Consider the following 19,096-nt stretch of genomic DNA (forward strand, 5'->3'; position numbering starts at 1 on the left):
AGCCAGGCGCCTCCTTCGGCGTCTACGGCCATACCACCCTGAACGCGCCCGATCTCGTCTGATCTCGGAAGCTAAGCAGGGTCGGGCCTGGTTAGTACTTGGATGGGAGACCGCCTGGGAATACCGGGTGCTGTAGGCTTTTTCTTTGGCTTTTTGCTTTTTCTTTCCTTTTCTTCCAGACGGAGTCTCGCTCTGTCGCCCAGGCTGGAGTGCAGCGGCGCCATCTCGGCTCACTGCAAGCTCCGCCTCCCGGGCTCATGCCATTCCCCGGCCTCAGCCTCCCGAGTAGCTGGGCCTACAGGCGCCCGCCACCACGCCCGGCTAATTTTTTCTATTTTTCCTAGAGACGGGGTTTCACCCTGTCAGCCGGGATGGTCTCGAGCTCCTGACCTCGTGATCCACCCGCCTCGGCCTCCCAGAGTGCTGGGATTACAGGCGGGAGCCAGCGCGCCCGCCCGGCCTGCTGTAGGCTCTTTTGGCTTCCCCGCTGCCTCCCTTCCCCCTACAGTCGCCATGCTTGCCAACCTCCCCTGACTCTGCTCCCCCTTTACCGCCCACCTACACCCCCGCCGCAGCCGCAGCCGGGGTCCTCCTCCTGGGGCTCCGCCCCTACTGCACGCCGGGCAGCAGCATCCCACCGCTTCCGCCTCGCCGCCGCCCCGCCAGGAGCCCGGCTCCAGCCTTCCCGGGAGGGCAGGGGGCCGGACCCCAAAGGCGCAGCCGCGGGTTCCCTGCCGTTCGCGGTACCTTCCCGCTCCCGGAACGCCCAGGCGATTCAATTCACCCGTCGGGCGCCGTCGTCGCACCCTTCCAAACCGGGGGAAGGGGCGGGCAGGGGCAGCGGGAACCACAGACGCCAGCCAAGACCTCGGCTCCAGAACGCATGGGCTGCTTTACCCGGGGGAAGGACGTTGCTTCGCCAGCCACCAGGAAAACAGTCCCTGTGCACCCGGGATTCCCAATGCCCCCCACTTCGTGTCGACGACTCCAGTCCCGAGGACACGCCAGAGACCCAGGCCTCCGGGCCCGCCCGGGGCCACGGCTCCCGCCAAACGGGCGGGCACGCTCTGCAAATCTCGGGGCCCGCCGCAAGGCACCCAGAGCACAGGGAGGTGCCAAGAAAGGCAGGAGCCTACGAAACCCACCTCCAAAGCAAGCAATTCATCCAAGAAAAAGCCCGTCTCCGCGCTCCGTTGCTCCTCTCGCACGGACCGCCTGGCCCCCGTGTTCTGGCGCAGCCCAAGCCCCCTCCACCCTACCCCGGCCTGCTCAAGAGGGCGCTGCCTAACGGAGCCGGGCGCTTCCTCTCTAAGGCTCTATCGCTCTCGCTCTCTAGCTCCCTCCGCCTCTCTCTTCTAGGTTTCCCCCTGGACCTCGCGCTACTTCTGTCGTTTTCCCTCTGTCTCTCTGTCTCTCTCTCTCTCTTTCTCTGTCCCTCTCTCTTTCTCAGCCTCTCTGTCTGTCTCCTTCCCTCTCGCCCTCGCCTGTCTCTCTCGATCGCTGTCTCTCTCCCTCCCTCGGTTTCTATCTCTCCATCCATCTCGTCCTTGCTCTCCTCCAAGCCGCGTGTGTGTGTGCGTGCGCGTGCGTGTGCGTGTGCGTGCGTGTGTGTCTGTGTCTGTGTGTGTCTCTGTGTGTCTGTGTCTGTGTGTGTGTGTGTCCGCGCGAGCGCGTGCGAGCGCGCCCGCGTGTTGTCTCTGTGTGGGGGAGTGGATTTGCTCCTGGTGGTGGTGGGGTGTGTCTGGGTTTCTCTCAGGCCCTCTCACCCGAGATCAGGCCGCCGCCTCTAGTGCCAGCGCGGGGCAAAACAGGGCCACCCCCCGACCGGCTACACCCCACGCCCTCTTGCCCCCCGGCCGGGTCTTGGTCGGGACAAGCGACCGTGGTGGGGGCGTTGTGAGAGAAAGGCCCCGCGCGGCTGGGCCGGCTGTTCGCCTTGGGCCAGCCCTGACGGCTCTGGGTGGGTGGGGCAAGAGGGGGCCTCGCAGGAGCCCCTGTGCGGCGAGGGATCCAGAACGCTGCCTCCGCGACAGGGCGGAGGACCGGAGGGCGTCCCAGGATCGTGCGCCCTGGGCCCTGACGCCTCGGAGCACTCCCTGCTCCGAGCGGGCCCGATGTGGTGGAAGCTCGGGAGCGCGGGAGCCGGGGGAAGGCCGCGGGCCAGCGGCTCGGGGGTCCCCGATCCGAGCCCCGCGGCCCCGGGCTGGCGGTGACGGCTGCAATCCGGCGGGCACGGCCGGGCCGGGCCGGGCTCTTGGGGCAGCCAGGCGCCTCCTTCGGCGTCTACGGCCATACCACCCTGAACGCGCCCGATCTCGTCTGATCTCGGAAGCTAAGTAGGGTCGGGCCTGGTTAGTACTTGGATGGGAGACCGCCTGGGAATACCGGGTGCTGTAGGCTTTTTCTTTGGCTTTTTGCTTTTTCTTTCCTTTTCTTCCAGACGGAGTCTCGCTCTGTCGCCCAGGCTGGAGTGCAGCGGCGCCATCTCGGCTCACTGCAAGCTCCGCCTCCCGGGCTCACGCCATTCCCCGGCCTCAGCCTCCTGAGTAGCTGGGCCTACAGGCGCCCGCCACCACGCCCGGCTAATTTTTTCTATTTTTCCTAGAGACGGGGTTTCACCCTGTCAGCCGGGATGGTCTCGAGCTCCTGACCTCGTGATCCACCCGCCTCGGCCTCCCAGAGTGCTGGGATTACAGGCGGGAGCCAGCGCGCCCGCCCGGCCTGCTGTAGGCTCTTTTGGCTTCCCCGCTGCCTCCCTTCCCCCTACAGTCGCCATGCTTGCCAACCTCCCCTGACTCTGCTCCCCCTTTACCGCCCACCTACACCCCCGCCGCAGCCGCAGCCGGGGTCCTCCTCCTGGGGCTCCGCCCCTACTGCACGCCGGGCAGCAGCATCCCACCGCTTCCGCCTCGCCGCCGCCCCGCCAGGAGCCCGGCTCCAGCCTTCCCGGGAGGGCAGGGGGCCGGACCCCAAAGGCGCAGCCGCGGGTTCCCTGCCGTTCGCGGTACCTTCCCGCTCCCGGAACGCCCAGGCGATTCAATTCACCCGTCGGGCGCCGTCGTCGCACCCTTCCAAACCGGGGGAAGGGGCGGGCAGGGGCAGCGGGAACCACAGACGCCAGCCAAGACCTCGGCTCCAGAACGCATGGGCTGCTTTACCCGGGGGAAGGACGTTGCTTCGCCAGCCACCAGGAAAACAGTCCCTGTGCACCCGGGATTCCCAATGCCCCCCACTTCGTGTCGACGACTCCAGTCCCGAGGACACGCCAGAGACCCAGGCCTCCGGGCCCGCCCGGGGCCACGGCTCCCGCCAAACGGGCGGGCACGCTCTGCAAATCTCGGGGCCCGCCGCAAGGCACCCAGAGCACAGGGAGGTGCCAAGAAAGGCAGGAGCCTACGAAACCCACCTCCAAAGCAAGCAATTCATCCAAGAAAAAGCCCGTCTCCGCGCTCCGTTGCTCCTCTCGCACGGACCGCCTGGCCCCCGTGTTCTGGCGCAGCCCAAGCCCCCTCCACCCTACCCCGGCCTGCTCAAGAGGGCGCTGCCTAACGGAGCCGGGCGCTTCCTCTCTAAGGCTCTATCGCTCTCGCTCTCTAGCTCCCTCCGCCTCTCTCTTCTAGGTTTCCCCCTGGACCTCGCGCTACTTCTGTCGTTTTCCCTCTGTCTCTCTGTCTCTCTCTCTCTCTTTCTCTGTCCCTCTCTCTTTCTCAGCCTCTCTGTCTGTCTCCTTCCCTCTCGCCCTCGCCTGTCTCTCTCGATCGCTGTCTCTCTCCCTCCCTCGGTTTCTATCTCTCCATCCATCTCGTCCTTGCTCTCCTCCAAGCCGCGTGTGTGTGTGCGTGCGCGTGCGTGTGCGTGTGCGTGCGTGTGTGTCTGTGTCTGTGTGTGTCTCTGTGTGTCTGTGTGTGTGTGTGTGTGTGTGTGTGTGTCCGCGCGAGCGCGTGCGAGCGCGCCCGCGTGTTGTCTCTGTGTGGGGGAGTGGATTTGCTCCTGGTGGTGGTGGGGTGTGTCTGGGTTTCTCTCAGGCCCTCTCACCCGAGATCAGGCCGCCGCCTCTAGTGCCAGCGCGGGGCAAAACAGGGCCACCCCCCGACCGGCTACACCCCACGCCCTCTTGCCCCCCGGCCGGGTCTTGGTCGGGACAAGCGACCGTGGTGGGGGCGTTGTGAGAGAAAGGCCCCGCGCGGCTGGGCCGGCTGTTCGCCTTGGGCCAGCCCTGACGGCTCTGGGTGGGTGGGGCAAGAGGGGGCCTCGCAGGAGCCCCTGTGCGGCGAGGGATCCAGAACGCTGCCTCCGCGACAGGGCGGAGGACCGGAGGGCGTCCCAGGATCGTGCGCCCTGGGCCCTGACGCCTCGGAGCACTCCCTGCTCCGAGCGGGCCCGATGTGGTGGAAGCTCGGGAGCGCGGGAGCCGGGGGAAGGCCGCGGGCCAGCGGCTCGGGGGTCCCCCATCCGAGCCCCGCGGCCCCAGGCTGGCGGTGACGGCTGCAATCCGGCGGGCACGGCCGGGCCGGGCCGGGCTCTTGGGGCAGCCAGGCGCCTCCTTCGGCGTCTACGGCCATACCACCCTGAACGCGCCCGATCTCGTCTGATCTCGGAAGCTAAGCAGGGTCGGGCCTGGTTAGTACTTGGATGGGAGACCGCCTGGGAATACCGGGTGCTGTAGGCTTTTTCTTTGGCTTTTTGCTTTTTCTTTCCTTTTCTTCCAGACGGAGTCTCGCTCTGTCGCCCAGGCTGGAGTGCAGCGGCGCCATCTCGGCTCACTGCAAGCTCCGCCTCCCGGGCTCATGCCATTCCCCGGCCTCAGCCTCCCGAGTAGCTGGGCCTACAGGCGCCCGCCACCACGCCCGGCTAATTTTTTCTATTTTTCCTAGAGACGGGGTTTCACCCTGTCAGCCGGGATGGTCTCGAGCTCCTGACCTCGTGATCCACCCGCCTCGGCCTCCCAGAGTGCTGGGATTACAGGCGGGAGCCAGCGCGCCCGCCCGGCCTGCTGTAGGCTCTTTTGGCTTCCCCGCTGCCTCCCTTCCCCCTACAGTCGCCATGCTTGCCAACCTCCCCTGACTCTGCTCCCCCTTTACCGCCCACCTACACCCCCGCCGCAGCCGCAGCCGGGGTCCTCCTCCTGGGGCTCCGCCCCTACTGCACGCCGGGCAGCAGCATCCCACCGCTTCCGCCTCGCCGCCGCCCCGCCAGGAGCCCGGCTCCAGCCTTCCCGGGAGGGCAGGGGGCCGGACCCCAAAGGCGCAGCCGCGGGTTCCCTGCCGTTCGCGGTACCTTCCCGCTCCCGGAACGCCCAGGCGATTCAATTCACCCGTCGGGCGCCGTCGTCGCACCCTTCCAAACCGGGGGAAGGGGCGGGCAGGGGCAGCGGGAACCACAGACGCCAGCCAAGACCTCGGCTCCAGAACGCATGGGCTGCTTTACCCGGGGGAAGGACGTTGCTTCGCCAGCCACCAGGAAAACAGTCCCTGTGCACCCGGGATTCCCAATGCCCCCCACTTCGTGTCGACGACTCCAGTCCCGAGGACACGCCAGAGACCCAGGCCTCCGGGCCCGCCCAGGGCCACGGCTCCCGCCAAACGGGCGGGCACGCTCTGCAAATCTCGGGGCCCGCCGCAAGGCACCCAGAGCACAGGGAGGTGCCAAGAAAGGCAGGAGCCTACGAAACCCACCTCCAAAGCAAGCAATTCATCCAAGAAAAAGCCCGTCTCCGCGCTCCGTTGCTCCTCTCGCACGGACCGCCTGGCCCCCGTGTTCTGGCGCAGCCCAAGCCCCCTCCACCCTACCCCGGCCTGCTCAAGAGGGCGCTGCCTAACGGAGCCGGGCGCTTCCTCTCTAAGGCTCTATCGCTCTCGCTCTCTAGCTCCCTCCGCCTCTCTCTTCTAGGTTTCCCCCTGGACCTCGCGCTACTTCTGTCGTTTTCCCTCTGTCTCTCTGTCTCTCTCTCTCTCTTTCTCTGTCCCTCTCTCTTTCTCAGCCTCTCTGTCTGTCTCCTTCCCTCTCGCCCTCGCCTGTCTCTCTCGATCGCTGTCTCTCTCCCTCCCTCGGTTTCTATCTCTCCATCCATCTCGTCCTTGCTCTCCTCCAAGCCGCGTGTGTGTGTGCGTGCGCGTGCGTGTGCGTGTGCGTGCGTGTGTGTCTGTGTCTGTGTGTGTCTCTGTGTGTCTGTGTGTGTGTGTGTGTGTGTCCGCGCGAGCGCGTGCGAGCGCGCCCGCGTGTTGTCTCTGTGTGGGGGAGTGGATTTGCTCCTGGTGGTGGTGGGGTGTGTCTGGGTTTCTCTCAGGCCCTCTCACCCGAGATCAGGCCGCCGCCTCTAGTGCCAGCGCGGGGCAAAACAGGGCCACCCCCCGACCGGCTACACCCCACGCCCTCTTGCCCCCCGGCCGGGTCTTGGTCGGGACAAGCGACCGTGGTGGGGGCGTTGTGAGAGAAAGGCCCCGCGCGGCTGGGCCGGCTGTTCGCCTTGGGCCAGCCCTGACGGCTCTGGGTGGGTGGGGCAAGAGGGGGCCTCGCAGGAGCCCCTGTGCGGCGAGGGATCCAGAACGCTGCCTCCGCGACAGGGCGGAGGACCGGAGGGTGTCCCAGGATCGTGCGCCCTGGGCCCTGACGCCTCGGAGCACTCCCTGCTCCGAGCGGGCCCGATGTGGTGGAAGCTCGGGAGCGCGGGAGCCGGGGGAAGGCCGCGGGCTGGCGGTGACGGCTGCAATCCGGCGGGCACGGCCGGGCCGGGCCGGGCTCGGCTCTTGGGGCAGCCAGGCGCCTCCTTCGGCGTCTACGGCCATACCACCCTGAACGCGCCCGATCTCGTCTGATCTCGGAAGCTAAGCAGGGTCGGGCCTGGTTAGTACTTGGATGGGAGACCGCCTGGGAATACCGGGTGCTGTAGGCTTTTTCTTTGGCTTTTTGCTTTTTCTTTCCTTTTCTTCCAGACGGAGTCTCGCTCTGTCGCCCAGGCTGGAGTGCAGCGGCGCCATCTCGGCTCACTGCAAGCTCCGCCTCCCGGGCTCATGCCATTCCCCGGCCTCAGCCTCCCGAGTAGCTGGGCCTACAGGCGCCCGCCACCACGCCCGGCTAATTTTTTCTATTTTTCCTAGAGACGGGGTTTCACCCTGTCAGCCGGGATGGTCTCGAGCTCCTGACCTCGTGATCCACCCGCCTCGGCCTCCCAGAGTGCTGGGATTACAGGCGGGAGCCAGCGCGCCCGCCCGGCCTGCTGTAGGCTCTTTTGGCTTCCCCGCTGCCTCCCTTCCCCCTACAGTCGCCATGCTTGCCAACCTCCCCTGACTCTGCTCCCCCTTTACCGCCCACCTACACCCCCGCCGCAGCCGCAGCCGGGGTCCTCCTCCTGGGGCTCCGCCCCTACTGCACGCCGGGCAGCAGCATCCCACCGCTTCCGCCTCGCCGCCGCCCCGCCAGGAGCCCGGCTCCAGCCTTCCCGGGAGGGCAGGGGGCCGGACCCCAAAGGCGCAGCCGCGGGTTCCCTGCCGTTCGCGGTACCTTCCCGCTCCCGGAACGCCCAGGCGATTCAATTCACCCGTCGGGCGCCGTCGTCGCACCCTTCCAAACCGGGGGAAGGGGCGGGCAGGGGCAGCGGGAACCACAGACGCCAGCCAAGACCTCGGCTCCAGAACGCATGGGCTGCTTTACCCGGGGGAAGGACGTTGCTTCGCCAGCCACCAGGAAAACAGTCCCTGTGCACCCGGGATTCCCAATGCCCCCCACTTCGTGTCGACGACTCCAGTCCCGAGGACACGCCAGAGACCCAGGCCTCCGGGCCCGCCCGGGGCCACGGCTCCCGCCAAACGGGCGGGCACGCTCTGCAAATCTCGGGGCCCGCCGCAAGGCACCCAGAGCACAGGGAGGTGCCAAGAAAGGCAGGAGCCTACGAAACCCACCTCCAAAGCAAGCAATTCATCCAAGAAAAAGCCCGTCTCCGCGCTCCGTTGCTCCTCTCGCACGGACCGCCTGGCCCCCGTGTTCTGGCGCAGCCCAAGCCCCCTCCACCCTACCCCGGCCTGCTCAAGAGGGCGCTGCCTAACGGAGCCGGGCGCTTCCTCTCTAAGGCTCTATCGCTCTCGCTCTCTAGCTCCCTCCGCCTCTCTCTTCTAGGTTTCCCCCTGGACCTCGCGCTACTTCTGTCGTTTTCCCTCTGTCTCTCTGTCTCTCTCTCTCTCTTTCTCTGTCCCTCTCTCTTTCTCAGCCTCTCTGTCTGTCTCCTTCCCTCTCGCCCTCGCCTGTCTCTCTCGATCGCTGTCTCTCTCCCTCCCTCGGTTTCTATCTCTCCATCCATCTCGTCCTTGCTCTCCTCCAAGCCGCGTGTGTGTGTGCGTGCGCGTGCGTGTGCGTGTGCGTGCGTGTGTGTCTGTGTCTGTCTCTGTGTGTCTGTGTCTGTGTGTGTGTGTGTCCGCGCGAGCGCGTGCGAGCGCGCCCGCGTGTTGTCTCTGTGTGGGGGAGTGGATTTGCTCCTGGTGGTGGTGGGGTGTGTCTGGGTTTCTCTCAGGCCCTCTCACCCGAGATCAGGCCGCCGCCTCTAGTGCCAGCGCGGGGCAAAACAGGGCCACCCCCCGACCGGCTACACCCCACGCCCTCTTGCCCCCCGGCCGGGTCTTGGTCGGGACAAGCGACCGTGGTGGGGGCGTTGTGAGAGAAAGGCCCCGCGCGGCTGGGCCGGCTGTTCGCCTTGGGCCAGCCCTGACGGCTCTGGGTGGGTGGGGCAAGAGGGGGCCTCGCAGGAGCCCCTGTGCGGCGAGGGATCCAGAACGCTGCCTCCGCGACAGGGCGGAGGACCGGAGGGCGTCCCAGGATCGTGCGCCCTGGGCCCTGACGCCTCGGAGCACTCCCTGCTCCGAGCGGGCCCGATGTGGTGGAAGCTCGGGAGCGCGGGAGCCGGGGGAAGGCCGCGGGCCAGCGGCTCGGGGGTCCCCGATCCGAGCCCCGCGGCCCCGGGCTGGCGGTGACGGCTGCAATCCGGCGGGCACGGCCGGGCCGGGCCGGGCTCTTGGGGCAGCCAGGCGCCTCCTTCGGCGTCTACGGCCATACCACCCTGAACGCGCCCGATCTCGTCTGATCTCGGAAGCTAAGCAGGGTCGGGCCTGGTTAGTACTTGGATGGGAGACCGCCTGGGAATACCGGGTGCTGTAGGCTTTTTCTTTGGCTTTTTGCTTTTTCTTTCCTTTTCTTCCAGACGGAGTCTCGCTCTGTCGCCCAGGCTGGAGTGCAGCGGCGCCATCTCGGCTCACTGCAAGCTCCGCCTCCCGGGCTCACGCCATTCCCCGGCCTCAGCCTCCTGAGTAGCTGGGCCTACAGGCGCCCGCCACCACGCCCGGCTAATTTTTTCTATTTTTCCTAGAGACGGGGTTTCACCCTGTCAGCCGGGATGGTCTCGAGCTCCTGACCTCGTGATCCACCCGCCTCGGCCTCCCAGAGTGCTGGGATTACAGGCGGGAGCCAGCGCGCCCGCCCGGCCTGCTGTAGGCTCTTTTGGCTTCCCCGCTGCCTCCCTTCCCCCTACAGTCGCCATGCTTGCCAACCTCCCCTGACTCTGCTCCCCCTTTACCGCCCACCTACACCCCCGCCGCAGCCGCAGCCGGGGTCCTCCTCCTGGGGCTCCGCCCCTACTGCACGCCGGGCAGCAGCATCCCACCGCTTCCGCCTCGCCGCCGCCCCGCCAGGAGCCCGGCTCCAGCCTTCCCGGGAGGGCAGGGGGCCGGACCCCAAAGGCGCAGCCGCGGGTTCCCTGCCGTTCGCGGTACCTTCCCGCTCCCGGAACGCCCAGGCGATTCAATTCACCCGTCGGGCGCCGTCGTCGCACCCTTCCAAACCGGGGGAAGGGGCGGGCAGGGGCAGCGGGAACCACAGACGCCAGCCAAGACCTCGGCTCCAGAACGCATGGGCTGCTTTACCCGGGGGAAGGACGTTGCTTCGCCAGCCACCAGGAAAACAGTCCCTGTGCACCCGGGATTCCCAATGCCCCCCACTTCGTGTCGACGACTCCAGTCCCGAGGACACGCCAGAGACCCAGGCCTCCGGGCCCGCCCGGGGCCACGGCTCCCGCCAAACGGGCGGGCACGCTCTGCAAATCTCGGGGCCCGCCGCAAGGCACCCAGAGCACAGGGAGGTGCCAAGAAAGGCAGGAGCCTACGAAACCCACCTCCAAAGCAAGCAATTCATCCAAGAAAAAGCCCGTCTCCGCGCTCCGTTGCTCCTCTCGCACGGACCGCCTGGCCCCCGTGTTCTGGCGCAGCCCAAGCCCCCTCCACCCTACCCCGGCCTGCTCAAGAGGGCGCTGCCTAACGGAGCCGGGCGCTTCCTCTCTAAGGCTCTATCGCTCTCGCTCTCTAGCTCCCTCCGCCTCTCTCTTCTAGGTTTCCCCCTGGACCTCGCGCTACTTCTGTCGTTTTCCCTCTGTCTCTCTGTCTCTCTCTCTCTCTTTCTCTGTCCCTCTCTCTTTCTCAGCCTCTCTGTCTGTCTCCTTCCCTCTCGCCCTCGCCTGTCTCTCTCGATCGCTGTCTCTCTCCCTCCCTCGGTTTCTATCTCTCCATCCATCTCGTCCTTGCTCTCCTCCAAGCCGCGTGTGTGTGTGCGTGCGCGTGCGTGTGCGTGTGCGTGCGTGTGTGTCTGTGTCTGTGTGTGTCTCTGTGTGTCTGTGTGTGTGTGTGTGTGTGTGTGTGTGTCCGCGCGAGCGCGTGCGAGCGCGCCCGCGTGTTGTCTCTGTGTGGGGGAGTGGATTTGCTCCTGGTGGTGGTGGGGTGTGTCTGGGTTTCTCTCAGGCCCTCTCACCCGAGATCAGGCCGCCGCCTCTAGTGCCAGCGCGGGGCAAAACAGGGCCACCCCCCGACCGGCTACACCCCACGCCCTCTTGCCCCCCGGCCGGGTCTTGGTCGGGACAAGCGACCGTGGTGGGGGCGTTGTGAGAGAAAGGCCCCGCGCGGCTGGGCCGGCTGTTCGCCTTGGGCCAGCCCTGACGGCTCTGGGTGGGTGGGGCAAGAGGGGGCCTCGCAGGAGCCCCTGTGCGGCGAGGGATCCAGAACGCTGCCTCCGCGACAGGGCGGAGGACCGGAGGGCGTCCCAGGATCGTGCGCCCTGGGCCCTGACGCCTCGGAGCACTCCCTGCTCCGAGCGGGCCCGATGTGGTGGAAGCTCGGGAGCGCGGGAGCCGGGGGAAGGCCGCGGGCCAGCGGCTCGGGGGTCCCCGATCCGAGCCCCGCGGCCCCGGGCTGGCGGTGACGGCTGCAATCCGGCGGGCACGGCCGGGCCGGGCCGGGCTCTTGGGGCAGCCAGGCGCCTCCTTCGGCGTCTACGGCCATACCACCCTGAACGCGCCCGATCTCGTCTGATCTCGGAAGCTAAGCAGGGTCGGGCCTGGTTAGTACTTGGATGGGAGACCGCCTGGGAATACCGGGTGCTGTAGGCTTTTTCTTTGGCTTTTTGCTTTTTCTTTCCTTTTCTTCCAGACGGAGTCTCGCTCTGTCGCCCAGGCTGGAGTGCAGCGGCGCCATCTCGGCTCACTGCAAGCTCCGCCTCCCGGGCTCACGCCATTCCCCGGCCTCAGCCTCCTGAGTAGCTGGGCCTACAGGCGCCCGCCACCACGCCCGGCTAATTTTTTCTATTTTTCCTAGAGACGGGGTTTCACCCTGTCAGCCGGGATGGTCTCGAGCTCCTGACCTCGTGATCCACCCGCCTCGGCCTCCCAGAGTGCTGGGATTACAGGCGGGAGCCAGCGCGCCCGCCCGGCCTGCTGTAGGCTCTTTTGGCTTCCCCGCTGCCTCCCTTCCCCCTACAGTCGCCATGCTTGCCAACCTCCCCTGACTCTGCTCCCCCTTTACCGCCCACCTACACCCCCGCCGCAGCCGCAGCCGGGGTCCTCCTCCTGGGGCTCCGCCCCTACTGCACGCCGGGCAGCAGCATCCCACCGCTTCCGCCTCGCCGCCGCCCCGCCAGGAGCCCGGCTCCAGCCTTCCCGGGAGGGCAGGGGGCCGGACCCCAAAGGCGCAGCCGCGGGTTCCCTGCCGTTCGCGGTACCTTCCCGCTCCCGGAACGCCCAGGCGATTCAATTCACCCGTCGGGCGCCGTCGTCGCACCCTTCCAAACCGGGGGAAGGGGCGGGCAGGGGCAGCGGGAACCACAGACGCCAGCCAAGACCTCGGCTCCAGAACGCATGGGCTGCTTTACCCGGGGGAAGGACGTTGCTTCGCCAGCCACCAGGAAAACAGTCCCTGTGCACCCGGGATTCCCAATGCCCCCCACTTCGTGTCGACGACTCCAGTCCCGAGGACACGCCAGAGACCCAGGCCTCCGGGCCCGCCCGGGGCCACGGCTCCCGCCAAACGGGCGGGCACGCTCTGCAAATCTCGGGGCCCGCCGCAAGGCACCCAGAGCACAGGGAGGTGCCAAGAAAGGCAGGAGCCTACGAAACCCACCTCCAAAGCAAGCAATTCATCCAAGAAAAAGCCCGTCTCCGCGCTCCGTTGCTCCTCTCGCACGGACCGCCTGGCCCCCGTGTTCTGGCGCAGCCCAAGCCCCCTCCACCCTACCCCGGCCTGCTCAAGAGGGCGCTGCCTAACGGAGCCGGGCGCTTCCTCTCTAAGGCTCTATCGCTCTCGCTCTCTAGCTCCCTCCGCCTCTCTCTTCTAGGTTTCCCCCTGGACCTCGCGCTACTTCTGTCGTTTTCCCTCTGTCTCTCTGTCTCTCTCTCTCTCTTTCTCTGTCCCTCTCTCTTTCTCAGCCTCTCTGTCTGTCTCCTTCCCTCTCGCCCTCGCCTGTCTCTCTCGATCGCTGTCTCTCTCCCTCCCTCGGTTTCTATCTCTCCATCCATCTCGTCCTTGCTCTCCTCCAAGCCGCGTGTGTGTGTGCGTGCGCGTGCGTGTGCGTGTGCGTGCGTGTGTGTCTGTGTCTGTGTGTGTCTCTGTGTGTCTGTGTGTGTGTGTGTGTGTGTGTGTGTGTCCGCGCGAGCGCGTGCGAGCGCGCCCGCGTGTTGTCTCTGTGTGGGGGAGTGGATTTGCTCCTGGTGGTGGTGGGGTGTGTCTGGGTTTCTCTCAGGCCCTCTCACCCGAGATCAGGCCGCCGCCTCTAGTGCCAGCGCGGGGCAAAACAGGGCCACCCCCCGACCGGCTACACCCCACGCCCTCTTGCCCCCCGGCCGGGTCTTGGTCGGGACAAGCGACCGTGGTGGGGGCGTTGTGAGAGAAAGGCCCCGCGCGGCTGGGCCGGCTGTTCGCCTTGGGCCAGCCCTGACGGCTCTGGGTGGGTGGGGCAAGAGGGGGCCTCGCAGGAGCCCCTGTGCGGCGAGGGATCCAGAACGCTGCCTCCGCGACAGGGCGGAGGACCGGAGGGCGTCCCAGGATCGTGCGCCCTGGGCCCTGACGCCTCGGAGCACTCCCTGCTCCGAGCGGGCCCGATGTGGTGGAAGCTCGGGAGCGCGGGAGCCGGGGGAAGGCCGCGGGCCAGCGGCTCGGGGGTCCCCGATCCGAGCCCCGCGGCCCCAGGCTGGCGGTGACGGCTGCAATCCGGCGGGCACGGCCGGGCCGGGCCGGGCTCTTGGGGCAGCCAGGCGCCTCCTTCGGCGTCTACGGCCATACCACCCTGAACGCGCCCGATCTCGTCTGATCTCGGAAGCTAAGCAGGGTCGGGCCTGGTTAGTACTTGGATGGGAGACCGCCTGGGAATACCGGGTGCTGTAGGCTTTTTCTTTGGCTTTTTGCTTTTTCTTTCCTTTTCTTCCAGACGGAGTCTCGCTCTGTCGCCCAGGCTGGAGTGCAGCGGCGCCATCTCGGCTCACTGCAAGCTCCGCCTCCCGGGCTCATGCCATTCCCCGGCCTCAGCCTCCCGAGTAGCTGGGCCTACAGGCGCCCGCCACCACGCCCGGCTAATTTTTTCTATTTTTCCTAGAGACGGGGTTTCACCCTGTCAGCCGGGATGGTCTCGAGCTCCTGACCTCGTGATCCACCCGCCTCGGCCTCCCAGAGTGCTGGGATTACAGGCGGGAGCCAGCGCGCCCGCCCGGCCTGCTGTAGGCTCTTTTGGCTTCCCCGCTGCCTCCCTTCCCCCTACAGTCGCCATGCTTGCCAACCTCCCCTGACTCTGCTCCCCCTTTACCGCCCACCTACACCCCCGCCGCAGCCGCAGCCGGGGTCCTCCTCCTGGGGCTCCGCCCCTACTGCACGCCGGGCAGCAGCATCCCACCGCTTCCGCCTCGCCGCCGCCCCGCCAGGAGCCCGGCTCCAGCCTTCCCGGGAGGGCAGGGGGCCGGACCCCAAAGGCGCAGCCGCGGGTTCCCTGCCGTTCGCGGTACCTTCCCGCTCCCGGAACGCCCAGGCGATTCAATTCACCCGTCGGGCGCCGTCGTCGCACCCTTCCAAACCGGGGGAAGGGGCGGGCAGGGGCAGCGGGAACCACAGACGCCAGCCAAGACCTCGGCTCCAGAACGCATGGGCTGCTTTACCCGGGGGAAGGACGTTGCTTCGCCAGCCACCAGGAAAACAGTCCCTGTGCACCCGGGATTCCCAATGCCCCCCACTTCGTGTCGACGACTCCAGTCCCGAGGACACGCCAGAGACCCAGGCCTCCGGGCCCGCCCGGGGCCACGGCTCCCGCCAAACGGGCGGGCACGCTCTGCAAATCTCGGGGCCCGCCGCAAGGCACCCAGAGCACAGGGAGGTGCCAAGAAAGGCAGGAGCCTACGAAACCCACCTCCAAAGCAAGCAATTCATCCAAGAAAAAGCCCGTCTCCGCGCTCCGTTGCTCCTCTCGCACGGACCGCCTGGCCCCCGTGTTCTGGCGCAGCCCAAGCCCCCTCCACCCTACCCCGGCCTGCTCAAGAGGGCGCTGCCTAACGGAGCCGGGCGCTTCCTCTCTAAGGCTCTATCGCTCTCGCTCTCTAGCTCCCTCCGCCTCTCTCTTCTAGGTTTCCCCCTGGACCTCGCGCTACTTCTGTCGTTTTCCCTCTGTCTCTCTGTCTCTCTCTCTCTCTTTCTCTGTCCCTCTCTCTTTCTCAGCCTCTCTGTCTGTCTCCTTCCCTCTCGCCCTCGCCTGTCTCTCTCGATCGCTGTCTCTCTCCCTCCCTCGGTTTCTATCTCTCCATCCATCTCGTCCTTGCTCTCCTCCAAGCCGCGTGTGTGTGTGCGTGCGCGTGCGTGTGCGTGTGCGTGCGTGTGTGTCTGTGTCTGTGTGTGTCTCTGTGTGTCTGTGTGTGTGTGTGTGTGTGTCCGCGCGAGCGCGTGCGAGCGCGCCCGCGTGTTGTCTCTGTGTGGGGGAGTGGATTTGCTCCTGGTGGTGGTGGGGTGTGTCTGGGTTTCTCTCAGGCCCTCTCACCCGAGATCAGGCCGCCGCCTCTAGTGCCAGCGCGGGGCAAAACAGGGCCACCCCCCGACCGGCTACACCCCACGCCCTCTTGCCCCCCGGCCGGGTCTTGGTCGGGACAAGCGACCGTGGTGGGGGCGTTGTGAGAGAAAGGCCCCGCGCGGCTGGGCCGGCTGTTCGCCTTGGGCCAGCCCTGACGGCTCTGGGTGGGTGGGGCAAGAGGGGGCCTCGCAGGAGCCCCTGTGCGGCGAGGGATCCAGAACGCTGCCTCCGCGACAGGGCGGAGGACCGGAGGGTGTCCCAGGATCGTGCGCCCTGGGCCCTGACGCCTCGGAGCACTCCCTGCTCCGAGCGGGCCCGATGTGGTGGAAGCTCGGGAGCGCGGGAGCCGGGGGAAGGCCGCGGGCTGGCGGTGACGGCTGCAATCCGGCGGGCACGGCCGGGCCGGGCCGGGCTCTTGGGGCAGCCAGGCGCCTCCTTCGGCGTCTACGGCCATACCACCCTGAACGCGCCCGATCTCGTCTGATCTCGGAAGCTAAGCAGGGTCGGGCCTGGTTAGTACTTGGATGGGAGACCGCCTGGGAATACCGGGTGCTGTAGGCTTTTTCTTTGGCTTTTTGCTTTTTCTTTCCTTTTCTTCCAGACGGAGTCTCGCTCTGTCGCCCAGGCTGGAGTGCAGCGGCGCCATCTCGGCTCACTGCAAGCTCCGCCTCCCGGGCTCATGCCATTCCCCGGCCTCAGCCTCCCGAGTAGCTGGGCCTACAGGCGCCCGCCACCACGCCCGGCTAATTTTTTCTATTTTTCCTAGAGACGGGGTTTCACCCTGTCAGCCGGGATGGTCTCGAGCTCCTGACCTCGTGATCCACCCGCCTCGGCCTCCCAGAGTGCTGGGATTACAGGCGGGAGCCAGCGCGCCCGCCCGGCCTGCTGTAGGCTCTTTTGGCTTCCCCGCTGCCTCCCTTCCCCCTACAGTCGCCATGCTTGCCAACCTCCCCTGACTCTGCTCCCCCTTTACCGCCCACCTACACCCCCGCCGCAGCCGCAGCCGGGGTCCTCCTCCTGGGGCTCCGCCCCTACTGCACGCCGGGCAGCAGCATCCCACCGCTTCCGCCTCGCCGCCGCCCCGCCAGGAGCCCGGCTCCAGCCTTCCCGGGAGGGCAGGGGGCCGGACCCCAAAGGCGCAGCCGCGGGTTCCCTGCCGTTCGCGGTACCTTCCCGCTCCCGGAACGCCCAGGCGATTCAATTCACCCGTCGGGCGCCGTCGTCGCACCCTTCCAAACCGGGGGAAGGGGCGGGCAGGGGCAGCGGGAACCACAGACGCCAGCCAAGACCTCGGCTCCAGAACGCATGGGCTGCTTTACCCGGGGGAAGGACGTTGCTTCGCCAGCCACCAGGAAAACAGTCCCTGTGCACCCGGGATTCCCAATGCCCCCCACTTCGTGTCGACGACTCCAGTCCCGAGGACACGCCAGAGACCCAGGCCTCCGGGCCCGCCCGGGGCCACGGCTCCCGCCAAACGGGCGGGCACGCTCTGCAAATCTCGGGGCCCGCCGCAAGGCACCCAGAGCACAGGGAGGTGCCAAGAAAGGCAGGAGCCTACGAAACCCACCTCCAAAGCAAGCAATTCATCCAAGAAAAAGCCCGTCTCCGCGCTCCGTTGCTCCTCTCGCACGGACCGCCTGGCCCCCGTGTTCTGGCGCAGCCCAAGCCCCCTCCACCCTACCCCGGCCTGCTCAAGAGGGCGCTGCCTAACGGAGCCGGGCGCTTCCTCTCTAAGGCTCTATCGCTCTCGCTCTCTAGCTCCCTCCGCCTCTCTCTTCTAGGTTTCCCCCTGGACCTCGCGCTACTTCTGTCGTTTTCCCTCTGTCTCTCTGTCTCTCTCTCTCTCTTTCTCTGTCCCTCTCTCTTTCTCAGCCTCTCTGTCTGTCTCCTTCCCTCTCGCCCTCGCCTGTCTCTCTCGATCGCTGTCTCTCTCCCTCCCTCGGTTTCTATCTCTCCATCCATCTCGTCCTTGCTCTCCTCCAAGCCGCGTGTGTGTGTGCGTGCGCGTGCGTGTGCGTGTGCGTGCGTGTGTGTCTGTGTCTGTGTGTGTCTCTGTGTGTCTGTGTGTGTGTGTGTGTGTGTCCGCGCGAGCGCGTGCGAGCGCGCCCGCGTGTTGTCTCTGTGTGGGGGAGTGGATTTGCTCCTGGTGGTGGTGGGGTGTGTCTGGGTTTCTCTCAGGCCCTCTCACCCGAGATCAGGCCGCCGCCTCTAGTGCCAGCGCGGGGCAAAACAGGGCCACCCCCCGACCGGCTACACCCCACGCCCTCTTGCCCCCCGGCCGGGTCTTGGTCGGGACAAGCGACCGTGGTGGGGGCGTTGTGAGAGAAAGGCCCCGCGCGGCTGGGCCGGCTGTTCGCCTTGGGCCAGCCCTGACGGCTCTGGGTGGGTGGGGCAAGAGGGGGCCTCGCAGGAGCCCCTGTGCGGCGAGGGATCCAGAACGCTGCCTCCGCGACAGGGCGGAGGACCGGAGGGTGTCCCAGGATCGTGCGCCCTGGGCCCTGACGCCTCGGAGCACTCCCTGCTCCGAGCGGGCCCGATGTGGTGGAAGCTCGGGAGCGCGGGAGCCGGGGGAAGGCCGCGGGCTGGCGGTGACGGCTGCAATCCGGCGGGCACGGCCGGGCCGGGCCGGGCTCTTGGGGCAGCCAGGCGCCTCCTTCGGCGTCTACGGCCATACCACCCTGAACGCGCCCGATCTCGTCTGATCTCGGAAGCTAAGCAGGGTCGGGCCTGGTTAGTACTTGGATGGGAGACCGCCTGGGAATACCGGGTGCTGTAGGCTTTTTCTTTGGCTTTTTGCTTTTTCTTTCCTTTTCTTCCAGACGGAGTCTCGCTCTGTCGCCCAGGCTGGAGTGCAGCGGCGCCATCTCGGCTCACTGCAAGCTCCGCCTCCCGGGCTCATGCCATTCCCCGGCCTCAGCCTCCCGAGTAGCTGGGCCTACAGGCGCCCGCCACCACGCCCGGCTAATTTTTTCTATTTTTCCTAGAGACGGGGTTTCACCCTGTCAGCCGGGATGGTCTCGAGCTCCTGACCTCGTGATCCACCCGCCTCGGCCTCCCAGAGTGCTGGGATTACAGGCGGGAGCCAGCGCGCCCGCCCGGCCTGCTGTAGGCTCTTTTGGCTTCCCCGCTGCCTCCCTTCCCCCTACAGTCGCCATGCTTGCCAACCTCCCCTGACTCTGCTCCCCCTTTACCGCCCACCTACACCCCCGCCGCAGCCGCAGCCGGGGTCCTCCTCCTGGGGCTCCGCCCCTACTGCACGCCGGGCAGCAGCATCCCACCGCTTCCGCCTCGCCGCCGCCCCGCCAGGAGCCCGGCTCCAGCCTTCCCGGGAGGGCAGGGGGCCGGACCCCAAAGGCGCAGCCGCGGGTTCCCTGCCGTTCGCGGTACCTTCCCGCTCCCGGAACGCCCAGGCGATTCAATTCACCCGTCGGGCGCCGTCGTCGCACCCTTCCAAACCGGGGGAAGGGGCGGGCAGGGGCAGCGGGAACCACAGACGCCAGCCAAGACCTCGGCTCCAGAACGCATGGGCTGCTTTACCCGGGGGAAGGACGTTGCTTCGCCAGCCACCAGGAAAACAGTCCCTGTGCACCCGGGATTCCCAATGCCCCCCACTTCGTGTCGACGACTCCAGTCCCGAGGACACGCCAGAGACCCAGGCCTCCGGGCCCGCCCGGGGCCACGGCTCCCGCCAAACGGGCGGGCACGCTCTGCAAATCTCGGGGCCCGCCGCAAGGCACCCAGAGCACAGGGAGGT

The 19,096-nt window shown here is 67.3% G+C and overlaps 9 non-coding genes across 9 annotated transcripts; all 9 read left to right on the top strand.

The window, feature by feature from the left end:
- Positions 1-20: 20 nt before the first annotated feature.
- LOC129138411 (5S ribosomal RNA) lies at positions 21-139 on the top strand. Its single transcript, XR_008541652.1, has one exon. It is a non-coding gene; the product is annotated as a 5S ribosomal RNA (ribosomal RNA).
- A 2,142-nt stretch (positions 140-2,281) lies between these two features.
- Positions 2,282-2,400, top strand: LOC129138423 (5S ribosomal RNA). Its single transcript, XR_008541661.1, has one exon. It is a non-coding gene; the product is annotated as a 5S ribosomal RNA (ribosomal RNA).
- A 2,150-nt stretch (positions 2,401-4,550) lies between these two features.
- LOC129138409 (5S ribosomal RNA) lies at positions 4,551-4,669 on the top strand. The gene has a single exon (XR_008541649.1). It is a non-coding gene; the product is annotated as a 5S ribosomal RNA (ribosomal RNA).
- Positions 4,670-6,773: 2,104 nt separating this feature from the next.
- LOC129138408 (5S ribosomal RNA) lies at positions 6,774-6,892 on the top strand. Its single transcript, XR_008541642.1, has one exon. It is a non-coding gene; the product is annotated as a 5S ribosomal RNA (ribosomal RNA).
- A 2,136-nt stretch (positions 6,893-9,028) lies between these two features.
- On the top strand, positions 9,029-9,147 carry LOC129138407 (5S ribosomal RNA). Its single transcript, XR_008541641.1, has one exon. It is a non-coding gene; the product is annotated as a 5S ribosomal RNA (ribosomal RNA).
- Positions 9,148-11,297: 2,150 nt separating this feature from the next.
- On the top strand, positions 11,298-11,416 carry LOC129138406 (5S ribosomal RNA). The gene has a single exon (XR_008541640.1). It is a non-coding gene; the product is annotated as a 5S ribosomal RNA (ribosomal RNA).
- Positions 11,417-13,566: 2,150 nt separating this feature from the next.
- Positions 13,567-13,685, top strand: LOC129138405 (5S ribosomal RNA). The gene has a single exon (XR_008541639.1). It is a non-coding gene; the product is annotated as a 5S ribosomal RNA (ribosomal RNA).
- Positions 13,686-15,784: 2,099 nt separating this feature from the next.
- Positions 15,785-15,903, top strand: LOC129138404 (5S ribosomal RNA). Its single transcript, XR_008541638.1, has one exon. It is a non-coding gene; the product is annotated as a 5S ribosomal RNA (ribosomal RNA).
- A 2,099-nt stretch (positions 15,904-18,002) lies between these two features.
- Positions 18,003-18,121, top strand: LOC129138403 (5S ribosomal RNA). Its single transcript, XR_008541637.1, has one exon. It is a non-coding gene; the product is annotated as a 5S ribosomal RNA (ribosomal RNA).
- Positions 18,122-19,096: the final 975 nt, after the last annotated feature.

This window comes from Pan troglodytes, chromosome 1 (assembly GCF_028858775.2).
Source record: "Pan troglodytes isolate AG18354 chromosome 1, NHGRI_mPanTro3-v2.0_pri, whole genome shotgun sequence".
NCBI lineage: Eukaryota > Metazoa > Chordata > Mammalia > Primates > Hominidae > Pan > Pan troglodytes.